Source organism: Macaca nemestrina, chromosome 4, assembly GCF_043159975.1.
Source record: "Macaca nemestrina isolate mMacNem1 chromosome 4, mMacNem.hap1, whole genome shotgun sequence".
Taxonomy (NCBI): domain Eukaryota; kingdom Metazoa; phylum Chordata; class Mammalia; order Primates; family Cercopithecidae; genus Macaca; species Macaca nemestrina.
In genome coordinates, this window is record NC_092128.1 from 95424865 (window position 1) to 95436925 (window position 12061).

Consider the following 12061-nt stretch of genomic DNA (forward strand, 5'->3'; position numbering starts at 1 on the left):
TCTCTTGCCTCAGCCTCTCGAGTAGCTGGGACTACAGGTGCCTGCCACCACTCCCGGCTAATTTTTGTATTTTTAGTAGAGATGGCATTTCACCATGTTGGCCAGGCTGGTCTTGAACTCCTGACCTAAAGTGATCCACCAGCCTTGGCCTCTAAAAGTGCTGGGCTTACAGGTGTGAGCCACTGCGCCCAGACTGCCTTTTTCTAGCCTCGCTGGCAGCCGATTGGATGGTGCCCACCCACACTGAGGGTGAGTCTTCCTCTCTCAGTCCACTGACTCAAATGTTAATCTCCTCTGGCAACATCCTCACAGACACACGCAGGGACAATACTTTGCACCTTTCCATCCAATCAAGTTGACACTAGTAACCATCACAGGCACCTATACATGGTGCTTTGGGTGGAGTAGGTGTCAGCAAACTGTAGTCTGCAGTTTGAGTCTCGCCTGACGCCTGCGTTTTAAAAATAAACTTTTGTTGGAACACAGCTATGCCCATTCATGTACTTATTGCCTCTGGCTGCTTTGGGCTACAACAACAGAGTTCAGTGTGACAGAAACCATGTGGTCTGCAGAGCCTAAGATATGTACTACCTGACTTAAAAAAAATTGCAGATCCTTGGGATACAGCACTGTACCTTGAGTTGCAATTTCACTATTTATTTCATAATGTGCTAATAGCATAGTTCCTGACCAGAAAATACTAAAGAGATATCAACTAAATAATTATCACAATCTCTCTTTCAACATAAAGGGGTTTCATATTTATTTAATCCATAATTCACTTGGTTTTTTTTTTTTTTTTTTTTTTGAGACAGAGTCTTGTTCTGTCACCAGGCTGGAGTGCAGTGGCACAATATTGGCTCACTGCAACCTCCACCTCATGGGTTCAAGTGATTAACCTGCCTCAGCCTCCCGAGTAGCTGGGACTATAGGCGTGTGCCACCATGCCCAGTTAATTTTTTTTGTATTTTAGTGGAGACGGGGTTTCACCACGTTGGCCAGGATGGTCTCGATCTCCTGACCTCATGATCCGCCTGCCTCGGCCTCCCAAAGTGCTGGGATTACAGGCGTGAGCCACCATGTCTGGCCAATTCACTTGTTTTAAACATGTCAAGCACCCTGTTTTTAGGCTGCCACTTCCTATCTTTCCAGTTCCTTCCTTCTAGCCCTCTGTCTCCAGCAATTCTTCAGCCCCAGGACTATCTGCAATCTATTGATTCTGCCATCTCACAATCCCTCAATATACATATACAATATAATTCTTCCAGATGGCCAAATAATTTCTCTTTTAGGATTAAAAAGAAAAGAATAATTGAGGGTAGATCTTGCAATCTATAGGTAAGCTCCATGAGGGCAGGGCAGTGTCTGGCACATGTCTGGTGGTCACGAATAGTTGTTGATTGACTGCAGAACATTTCTACCTATTCTCGGTCATAGAGTGGCAGTCTAGAGCTTTAATGATAATCTGTCCATCTGCTGTTGGGGTACATGAGATTTGCAGAGCTAAGTGGCCTACCCAAAGTCTCCCCACTAACTAGAGATAGGTTCCCCAAGTCCTATCCTGGGGTTCTTTTCTGTGCACCGGGTTGCCTGTGTCTACTTCAAAGACCCAAGGAAAACTTTGGAATTAAGATTAAAGAACAAACATTTAAACTTGGAAGGGAAAGGGGTATTGGAATCATGCTGCTTATATCTTGTGTTGCAGCACAAGGAGGTGCCCTTGGAAACACGCAGACACACTCACAGCCTTCACCACCAGCAATGAGTTGTGAGAGTCTGGTCAAGTTACTTAACTTCCAGTCCTTACTGAATGCTTCTGACAAACGGGGATTGTCTAAACGGGGTTGTTGTGAGGCTTTTGGAGTGGGGTTGCAAAACTCACACTACAACACAGAATTGAGAAAAATATTCTGTCATCTTGTCAGTGACCGACCTGGTCCTCATGAGCCCTTCACATATTGGTGAGCAAGAAGAAGTGAACTGAAGTTCGAACTTTGTTTAACATTTAGTCTAAATGGGTACAGAGTTTCAGTTTGGGATGGTGAAAAAGTTTTGGAGGTGGACAGTGGTGATGGCTGCACGGCAATGTGAATGTGTTTAATGTTGCTGAACTGTACACTTAAAAATGGTTAAAACGCTAAATTTATGTATATTTCATCACAATAAAAAAGCAGCTAATCTGATCATGTAGACAGTCGGCTGTGGTCATGCACAGTCGCTTCTGGAGAAATGACCTCTCTCTTAATTTCCTGGGTTCTGGCCTCATTGTTCCTCCCTAAGATTGTATTTGGATGTGGTGGGGGCACTGGAGGTGGTGGCTTATGTGATCTGTGGCACAGGGAAGAGCTGAAGGCCTTGGGCATGATTTCCTTGGCCTCCTCTGGTTCCCTTAACCAGCCAAGTACTGCTGGCATCTACTCTCCGACCTTTGTCTCATGCCTCTGGGCTGAGGAAACAGATATTGTGACACATCAAAAATTTCACTGTGACCTAAGTTGGGCAGCAGCGTTGTGGCTTATTTAGCATGGAGAGGAACCATGAGTCACACATGCCTCTTGTGTGTATCCACCAGGCATCACAGGGGAAGGAGGGAACATGGCCCCTACCCACATATTTCAAAGACACTACAAAAGCAATAAATGAAACTCAATGAAAAGCAGCACATCGTTGTAAACTACATGCCATTTTTGAGGTCCTGGAACAATCATGAGATTAGAAGGTGGTGTCCCAGCTATGTGCTGATCAAATGCTGATCCACAAACCGTACGGTGCTATCTGGGTCTGAACTACCTGGCAGGACTTGGTAGTACTGGTGGTGGCAGTGGTGATTAGCCAAATCTGAGAATCACTGCTTACATCGATATACATTTCCTAGTCTAATATTTGTTTAAATTACGGCAGTTAATAAAGAAGACAGCATGCTCTTGGCTCATTAAAGCCATTACAACAGTAATAGTGCCATGGAGAACCAGAGAGGGGGTTTTTTTGTTTGTTTTTTTGTGGGTTTATTTTTATTTATTTATTTGAGATGGAGTCTCGCTCTGTCACCCAGGCTGGGGTGCAGTGGCACAATCTCGGCTCACTGCAACCTCTGCCTCCTGGGTTCAAGCAATTCTCCTGCCTCAGCCTCCTGAGTAACTGGGATTACAGGCACGTGCTACCATGCCTGGCTAATTTTCTTATTTCTAGTAGAGACGGAGTTTCACCATGTTAGCCAGGCTGGTCTCGAACTCCTGACCTCGTGATCTGCTCACCTCGGCCTCCCAAACTGCTGGGATTACAGGCGTGAGCCACCGTGCCCCACCCAAAGAGTTTTCTAAAAGCACAGTTGATCATAATTCGCCTTTGGTAAAATAAATGGGAGCCGAAAGCACTGAACAAATTCTATCCTCTCCAAGGCTCTTATGCGTATCTACTTATTGAAAATGCCTCCAAATGCTCAGACATGAACTATTCTGGTGAATATAAAGAGCTTATTTTTCTATTTGCCCTGGCTCTTCCCCTGCCCCAGGGACTGAGCCCTAAGAATTGCATCCTGGGGCTCTGGAGCTCTCTCGGGTTCAGCCACTAGGGGGCACTGCAATAAGAGTGATGCCCCGAGGAGACAGGGCCTGGGATAGTTCTTCCTCACTCTGGGCTGAATTTTTCTGGCAGACTCCACATGTCTCTCTACAGCTGCAGCTCCCGATGGCTGTCTCCTCCTCAGGAGCCCCAGCTACTGCTGGGCAGTACCCACTTTCCACTGTTGCTAATCTCTCGGTGACTTCAGCCTGCTCACAGCCTTATAAGTAGTCCCTTCATTTAAGTCTCTCAAACCATCTGAGTTGGATTCTGTTTCCTGCAGGGGCACCAACTAATAAGCCCATAAAAAGAAATCCTTTACTGCTATCATGTAAGGGGACAGTGATGTCCTGATGTGCTAATCACTGATGGACATTAACTGTGATAATGCTAGTATTTCACTGGTATGACTCAATTTCTAAACTAATGGTTTGGAACTTATACCTTCAAATTGTATTGCCTTCTCAAAGCTGACACCTTAGGATGTTTCAATACCATCATGTTAAAATATTCTGAGGCTGCCTTTAAAGACATTCTTTAGTGCCCATAACACATTATTTTGAATAATGGTGAAAAACAGTCCTCCTTTAATGGCAGATTTGATTCAGTTCAACAGGCAATATCACAATATGCACAGGAAAATTGGCAATAATTTCATTATGTTCATATGCAAATTCCACTGTTATCCAAATGTCTTTTATAGCTTGTTTTTCCTTTTCTTTTAAGCCAGGATCAAGGTTCATGAATTGCTTTTGGATGTCTCTTTTAAGTGTTTTCAGGGATGCAGAGATGTGACTTTATGTCAGTAACTCTGGGGTATAGTGCATTGTGTAACACCATTAATATATCAGTGGAAGCAAATGGAACTAAGGGTGTTTCTGGTATTGCAAAAGACACAACTCAGGTATGGGAGATGAGTTAATTATTTATAAGGGCAATTATGTTGGTTTGAGTAGTAAGCATTTTCCTTTTTCACATTAGGACACACACACACACACACACAGCTGTGAATGCAGCAGGACGAGCCACAGACAAAACCCCTCAGACATTGAGTTGAGGAAGGAAGGGCTTTATTCAGCTGGGGGCATCACCAGACTTATGTCTCAAAAACCAAGCTCCCTGAGTGAACAATTCCTGTCCCTTTTAAGAGCTTACACGGGGGTCCGCGTGAGAGGGTCAAGACCAATTGAGCAAGTAGCGGGTACGTGACTGGGGGCTGCATGCAGCTATAATCAGAACGGAACAGAAGAGGACAGGGATGTTCACAGTGCTTTCCCATACAGTGTCTGGAATCTATAGAAAACACAAGCAGTGAGGTCAGGGGTCGATCTTTAACTACCAGGTCCAGGGTGCGCTCCGGGCTGTCTGCCTGTGGATTCCATTTCTGCCTTTTAGTTGTTGCTTCTTCTTTCTTTGGAGGCAGAAATTGGGCATAAGACAATATGAGGGGTGGTCTCCTCCATTATTTTCCCCTTTGAGAACTTCACTCGTTAGTGGGAGTTCTCACTTTCATCCTCACTACCCATGTCTTGTTGTAGGACAGATCAATAGTGATTCATATAGTACACTTGTGCTGAAGTATTTTGGTGAACTAAGGTAGCGATGAAGCTTTTTATCATTTGAAGAAGTACAGGTAGCAAACAAGGGAGTAGTAAGCAGGTTCTCCTAGTGCTGAGAACCATTTTCCAAATATGGTCCCAGAATCAAATCCATGCCACACTTGCACAGGCACATGTGCCAGTTTTGTCATATCTCTAACGATGTCTTCAACTACTTGCCCTTGATCATCTATGTGTAGACAGCAATTAGTAAGGTTAAATTTCCCACAGACCCCTCCCCCAGCTGCTAGCAGGTAGTTGAGAGCCAATCTATTTTGATAGATAGCATTTCTCATCTGAGTTTCCTGGTGGGCCAGACTAGTCAAGGCTCTGCTAGTTTTATTAGTGATTATTTCTAAGACAGCTTGTAACCGTATGATTCAGGTGAGCATGTAAATGGGGGTCCTGTATCCCCACAAGCCATCTTGTGCCCAAGTAGCAGGCTCACAGTGCTGTATGATTCTCTCAGGGGGCCATTCATCATCTTTCCAATTTCCTATAGCTTTGCTTCTCTTTTCGCGGGAAGCATAGAAAGGAAAGCCCAGGAGTTCGCCTGTTTTTATGGGCAGTGGGAAGAAGGATGATTTAATAGTGCCAGTAACACAACTACCTGCCCACTGGTTGGGTAATCTGGTGTAAGCTCTATGCCCGCATATCCAGTATAATCCAGTGGGAGCTGTCCAGTCCCGGTGGAACTCCGGGTGGGTCCACATGGTTTGCAACTTTGGGAATTTACTAAATGGATTCTTTTTAGTATGGTTTAAACCCCACCAGGTGACTGTTCTTAATTTTATTTAAAAAACTGTAACCACAGGGGGCTCAGCTCAGATGGGTTATAACACACATCACGCTGGTCCCTTCCTGGGCTACATACCTTGTACTGGGTGGCATTATGCAAACATGTCCCTTTTAGAGTTCCAGCACACTTACAATAACTATAGAACAAAAAACTTTTTGCCCTACCTTAGTGACCTGATGTATACACTGATAACAGTCCTTAGTTTGAGGAAGGTCAGTTGAAGTCCCTACTGTACCAAGTCCAAAATTTAAGGAAAATAAGTCCCATGGTGAGTTTCTTCATGCTTCAGCCATACATGGACCAGTCAGCTTCCGGGTGTAACTGGACCAGGGCTTGTCGTCTTCTTCAGAGTCACTTTGCAGGGATTGTCCGGGCTTGGTCTCACCTCCCAGATCTCAGGTGCTTCGGGTTTCACACAGCGAGGGTGGATCCAGGCTGGGATTTATTCTACTTTCACGGCTGTGGGAGTGGTCAAGACGACAGTCTGGGGTTCTTTTCACCGTGGCCACAAGAGGGCTATGTTCTAATCCTTGATCTACACCTGATCACCCTTGCTGTCTTCTGTACCAAGGCAGCCACAAACGTCAGCCCATTGTCCAAGCCGATTCACAAGGGCAGTCCAAACCTAGGGATGAGATCTCCACATTTGGGCATCTTGGTGAAGTCTACTTGAAGATCTTCAAAGGGGGCTGCTCCATAAGCCTGTATGCCGGGCAGGACAGTTAGACCTTGCCTAGTATTGTGCTGCCAGGTGGTGACACACTGCTGTGCCACTGTTTTGGCAAGGGCTGACAGATGCGAGATGTAGAAGTACTGGCCTAACAACTTTTCAAGTGACTCTTGGCCTAGGTGGGTGGTCTCATGTACAGCCAGTATGACTACACCTCCTAGCAGTTGTGGCATAGCTACTCTTCCATCTGATAACCGGATCCATCCCTCTTCTATCACCTACCCCTGCTCTGGTTGATAAAATGCCAGGGTGAAAGGGATAGTCAATTGGACTAAAGCACACATTCCACTCTAGTTATTTGGCAGAATGTCCAGTAAAGGTCCATCACAATACCACCACACACCTGCTTGGGGATGAACAAGGGCTGACTTACTGGTAAGCTCTTAAAAATTCTTAAGCTCACTGCATCCCTTCAGGTCTCCAAGGAACGCTAAGTTTCCTCCCTGTCGTGAGAGAGACGAAGTGAACTTAGTGTTGGAAGACGGAAGCTGGATGGCCCTCAGGGGCTGACCCGCAGGGTGCCTGACTTTGGGATATAGCAGAGAGAGTTTGGCACAACCTATTACTCCAGGCTATCGAATCCTGGAAAAGAGCTACCATGAAGTCCACGCCTGGTCGACCGAAGGACCACCTTAGTGGAAAGGGGACGATCTGGGCCTCTGGCCTGCCATGTGCACAAGCATAACAATTGCTTTTGTTTAACAGGCCAATGGTATATTTGATTCATTCCAACCAGGCATTTGCATCTTGGTATCCTGTCTTAATTGTCAACGTTTGTTTTAAGTCTTTAACTTCTATGATCCTCTAATAAAACGAATGTATGATTTTAGGAAATTACAAAAACTGGTTGGGGCGGTCCATCCTTGCTCTTTAGTGGCCCACAGAACGTTGGACCAACTACGGCATGAAAGCTCTACACTGGGGAGCGAGACTCCTGGTTAACACTGGGGTCTTTGTTGAAATCTCCTCAGATAAAATGGTCCTAATGTACTAATGCCTAGTCTGAGGAGAGTCAGCAGGGACAGAGGTACTTTTCTGAAGTAGAGGGCTGTCTTTGACTTGGCAAGTCCCCACAAGGTATAAGGCAAGCATTAAATGCGATAGTTTGAGGCGAAATTGACTTGGTTATGTTAATAACTAGATGGTCAGCAACAGAGCGAGGAAAGAAGATGAGTAATAGAATAGATGAAAGAGTTAAATTTTTCTTAGCTTTAGTTTGGTAGGGTTTTCCCCAGGACTATGGTCCATGACTCTCGAGCGGTGGCGCTTTCTTGACTCGGGTGTGATGAGTCCATCCCTTTTCTGCTGTACAAACAGCAGTCTCGGTGGTTGGCAGCACAAGGTAGGGTCCTTCTCAGGCTGGCTCAAGTTTTTCTTTTTTCCACCCTTCGATGAGAACGTAATTTTCAGGCTGGTGCTGGTTTAACAGAAATTCTAGGGGTGGTACATGTGCTAAAAGACTTAGTTTTGAGGGAAAGGAAAGTGCAAGATAAACCAAGTATATAATTTCTAAGAAATTGACCTTTGGTTTTAAATGTGGGGACATCAGCAGCGGACTTTATAGTACCTTGGTGTCATCTTACTGAGAAATTTCCTTTAGCAACTATTTTTATTAGTTTTTAGACCAAAGAAAGCCAAACACCATTTTATATTTGACAATGCTTTCTGTATGACTTTTATACCAGATAAGCTAAATTTCACCTTTATATTAGTGTGTTATTAATGTTAAACTTAGTTTTAATAAAACTTTGTAGACATATTTATTTAATTTTTAATGTCTGACCATAAGGTAAGATTTTTATAGACTCTTTTTAACCTTTTATAATTTTTGTAAAAGAGCAGGTTAGTGCTTTAAAAAAAACCCATTGTGTTTTAACTTTAATGTCCAGTTCACTGAGAAACTGGATGATACCGCTTTAACTTTAGCTCATGTTTACACACAGAATTTTCTTTATAGTTAACGTTTTAAAACTTGCTTAAATCTTCAAACATTTTTTAACCTTTTTTTTTTTTTTTTTTTTTTTTTTTGAGACGGAGTCTCGCTCTGTCGCCCAGGCTGGAGTGCAGTGGCCGGATCTCAGCTCACTGCAAGCTCCGCCTCCCGGGTTCACGCCATTCTCCTGCCTCAGCCTCCCGAGTAACTGGGACTACAGGCAGCCGCCACCTCGCCCGGCTAGTTTTTTTGTATTTTTTTAGTAGCGACGGGGTTTCACCGTGTTAGCCAGGATGGTCTCGATCTCCTGACCTCGTGATCCACCCGTCTTGGCCTCCCAAAGTGCTGAGATTGCAGGCTTGAGCCACCGCGCCCGGCCATTAACCTTTTAATGTAGGTAAAAATCCACATTTTTATGCCTCTTTATAATCCTTTTACTAAAAGTATATTTTACTTTTCTTATATACCTTGCATATAAACTGTTTCTTCAATAGTTTTACATTCAGGAGGCCTAATTACTTTTAAATTATACAACATTTCTTGCATAAATTCCTTTTTTATAACACAAGTTTTTTTTTTCTTGTTTCACTACTTTCACAGACAATTCTTCGACATGTCTCAACTTCCTGACTTATGCAAACATCCCTTTCTTTAAACAACCAGTTAATTTATTTTAGGACAAGAATTTACTATATAACATTCTTTTTACATAAATTCTACCCCCCTTTTCTCTCTCTCTTTTTTTAACTTAGGATAGTTCTGAACTGGTGAGGTGTGCTCACAATGAGGTTTCCTTTAAAAGTTATTTTTCTACTTTTTTCTGTTAGCAAAGCTGTTGCCGCTACAGATTGAATGTATTTGGGCCATCCTGGGTTACTGGGTTAAGGAATTTTGATAGGAAGGCTATGGGTTGTCAGTGGCCTCAGTGCTATTGGGCTATGCCCTTGTTTATACTGACAACAAAGTGGTATTGGGGTGTTATATGGTCATGGAGAAGACCTTTAATTATCAATTATAGGTTCTAAATTTACCTTGGCTTTTAAAGAAATAGCATACACTCTTTTTTTCTTAACTACTTGTATATCTTTCTCTTTCTTCTGTCTCTGTGTCTTCCTCTCTCTCCGCCTCTTTCTCTCTGACTCCCTCTTTGTCTCTTCCTCTCTCTTTTCTCTCTTTGCCTGTTTTCCTCTCTCTCTTTTCCCCCTTTGCCTCTTTTCCTCTCTCTTTTCTCTCTCTGCTGGTCTTTCCTTGCCTCTGCCAGCCGCTTCTGCTGCTGTTCTCCTCTCTCCTTCCTCTTCCCCTAAGGGAGGGGCCGGCGGGAGTGGAGCTAGTCTTTCTTCCTTGGCTGTCTGTCCCTTTGCTGCTAGTACTACTGCTGCCTGTCCTCTTAACCACTGTGGGGGGTCTAAAACTAGCTGCAACCAAGTATCTAGGTATGGAAACTGATCTGGGTGTCCTGATTTACCAGTTACTTTGTGCCATACCTTTGAAACTAGGGACCTGTCTAGGCTTCCTTCTGATGGCCATGCCACCTCTAATGCCGGCCAATCTATCTCACACAAAGCCTTAAGCTTTCCAGGTGTCATAGTGATTCCATAGTTCCCACTGAATCCTTTCTTGAAATTCTTTAACATAGCCCCTAATGGGGTAGACTTACCTTGTGTTTTACTCATTGTCCTCTCTCAGGAGACAAAACAACACTCTTACCACAAAGAGGGAAGGGAAAAGGGGGCAAACAGTCACTCACTCCCCAAGCAATTCACACTAAAACCAAAGTCTGGATAAGGAGTTACTCATTCATCAAGCAATTTGAGCCAAGTCAGAACCAAAATCAAAGCCAAACAGTTCAAATCCAAAAGTCAATGCCGAAATCTAAACCAAAACAGTGCAAACCTAGTCAAAATCAAAACCAAAACCAAGGCGCCGATAAAGGCATGCCGTGGGTCATCAGGCCAGGCTTCCACTCAGATGGAGTGGGCAAGTTCCAAGACCGGTCTTACCTGTTGCAGATGTCTGGACTCCAAGAGCCAATTCCTTGCTGGTGTTCAGCTGCTGTGTTAATCCTCCGTGGGGGCCTACCATGAGCTGCTGTGGCGAGGTGTTCCACCAGGGCAATTGTCCACCCAGGAGTGCTCTCAGGATTTGCGTCACTAAAGCCGGCTGGAGTCCCCTGCAGGGATGCTCCACAGCACAGGCCTAAGCCACCTAAAGGGCTGCCTCGACCTCCTGCTAATCACCTCATTGCCCATCAGGGAACCGAGAAATGTAGCAGGACAAGCCGCAGACAAAACCCCTCAGACACCGAGTTGAGGAAAGAAGGGGCTTTATTTGGCCAGGAGCATCAGCAGACTTACAAAACTGAGCTCCCCGAGTGAGCAGTTCCTGTCCCTTTTAAGGGCTTACAACTCTAAGGGGGTCCACGTGAGAGGATCGAGATCAATTGAGCAAGTAGCGGGTACGTGACTGGGGGCTGCATGCAGCAATAATCAGAACGGAACAGAAGAGGACAGGGATGTTCACAGTGCTTTCCCATACAGTGTCTGGAATCTATAGAAAACACAAGCAGTGAGGTCAGGGGTCGATCTTTAACTACCAGGCCCAGGGCGCACGCCAGGCTGTCTGCCTGTGGATTTCATTTCTGCCTTTTAGTTTTTGCTGCTTCTTTCTTTGGAGGCAGAAATTGGGCATAAGACAATATGAGGGGTGGTCTCCTCCCTTATGAACAAGACAGGTTTGAGCTGTGTGGGTTCAATTATACTCAGATTTTCTCCTGCCTGTGCCAACCCTGAAACAGTAAGAGCAACCCCTCCTCTTCCTTCTCCTCAGCCTACTCAACGTGAAGCCGATGAAGACAAAGACCTTTATTGTGACCTTTATTCCACTTACTAACAGTATATTTATTTTCCCTCTAATGATTTTCTTCATAACATTTTCTTTTCTCTAGGTTAATTTATTATAAGAATACAGTTTACATTACATATATCGTACAACAGATCTGTTAATTATCTGTGTTGTTGGGAAGGCTTCTGGTCAACAGTAGGCTATTAGTAGGTAAGATTTGGGGGAGTCAAGTTATATGTGGATTTTAACTGTATGGGGTATTGGCTCCAGCCCTGTATTGTTCAAGAATCAACTGTAATATTTTCATAGCACTCTGGAATTGACAGAGGGGCTCCTGGGGCTGGAGGTGTCCTGTCTGGGGCTCCAGTTGCCTCAGTTCTCTCTTCCATGGGCTGAGGGGGATCTACAATTGTGGCATGCCTTGGGAATGTTAGGGGAAAGGTATGGTGACTCTATGGGTTCCAAGTGTTTTGTGTCCCAGGATATTCTTATCTCTAACCCCCATCACTTCCAGTAACCTGATGTGTTCCTCCTCGAAAGAGTTCAGGCAAGGGTCCTGTTCTGTTCCCTTTTAGCAGCCAAATAACCTTCCCATTAAC

At 44.5% G+C, this 12061-nt stretch overlaps 1 protein-coding gene across 1 annotated transcript in view; it reads right to left on the reverse strand.

Moving 5' to 3' along the window:
• Positions 1-10917: 10917 nt before the first annotated feature.
• LOC105475709 (oxysterol binding protein like 3) overlaps positions 10918-12061 on the reverse strand; it is a 185908-nt gene continuing 184764 nt past the window's right edge. The window contains exon 24 of the mRNA XM_011731195.3: positions 10918-12061. The gene's annotated coding sequence lies outside the window, so the exon portion shown is untranslated.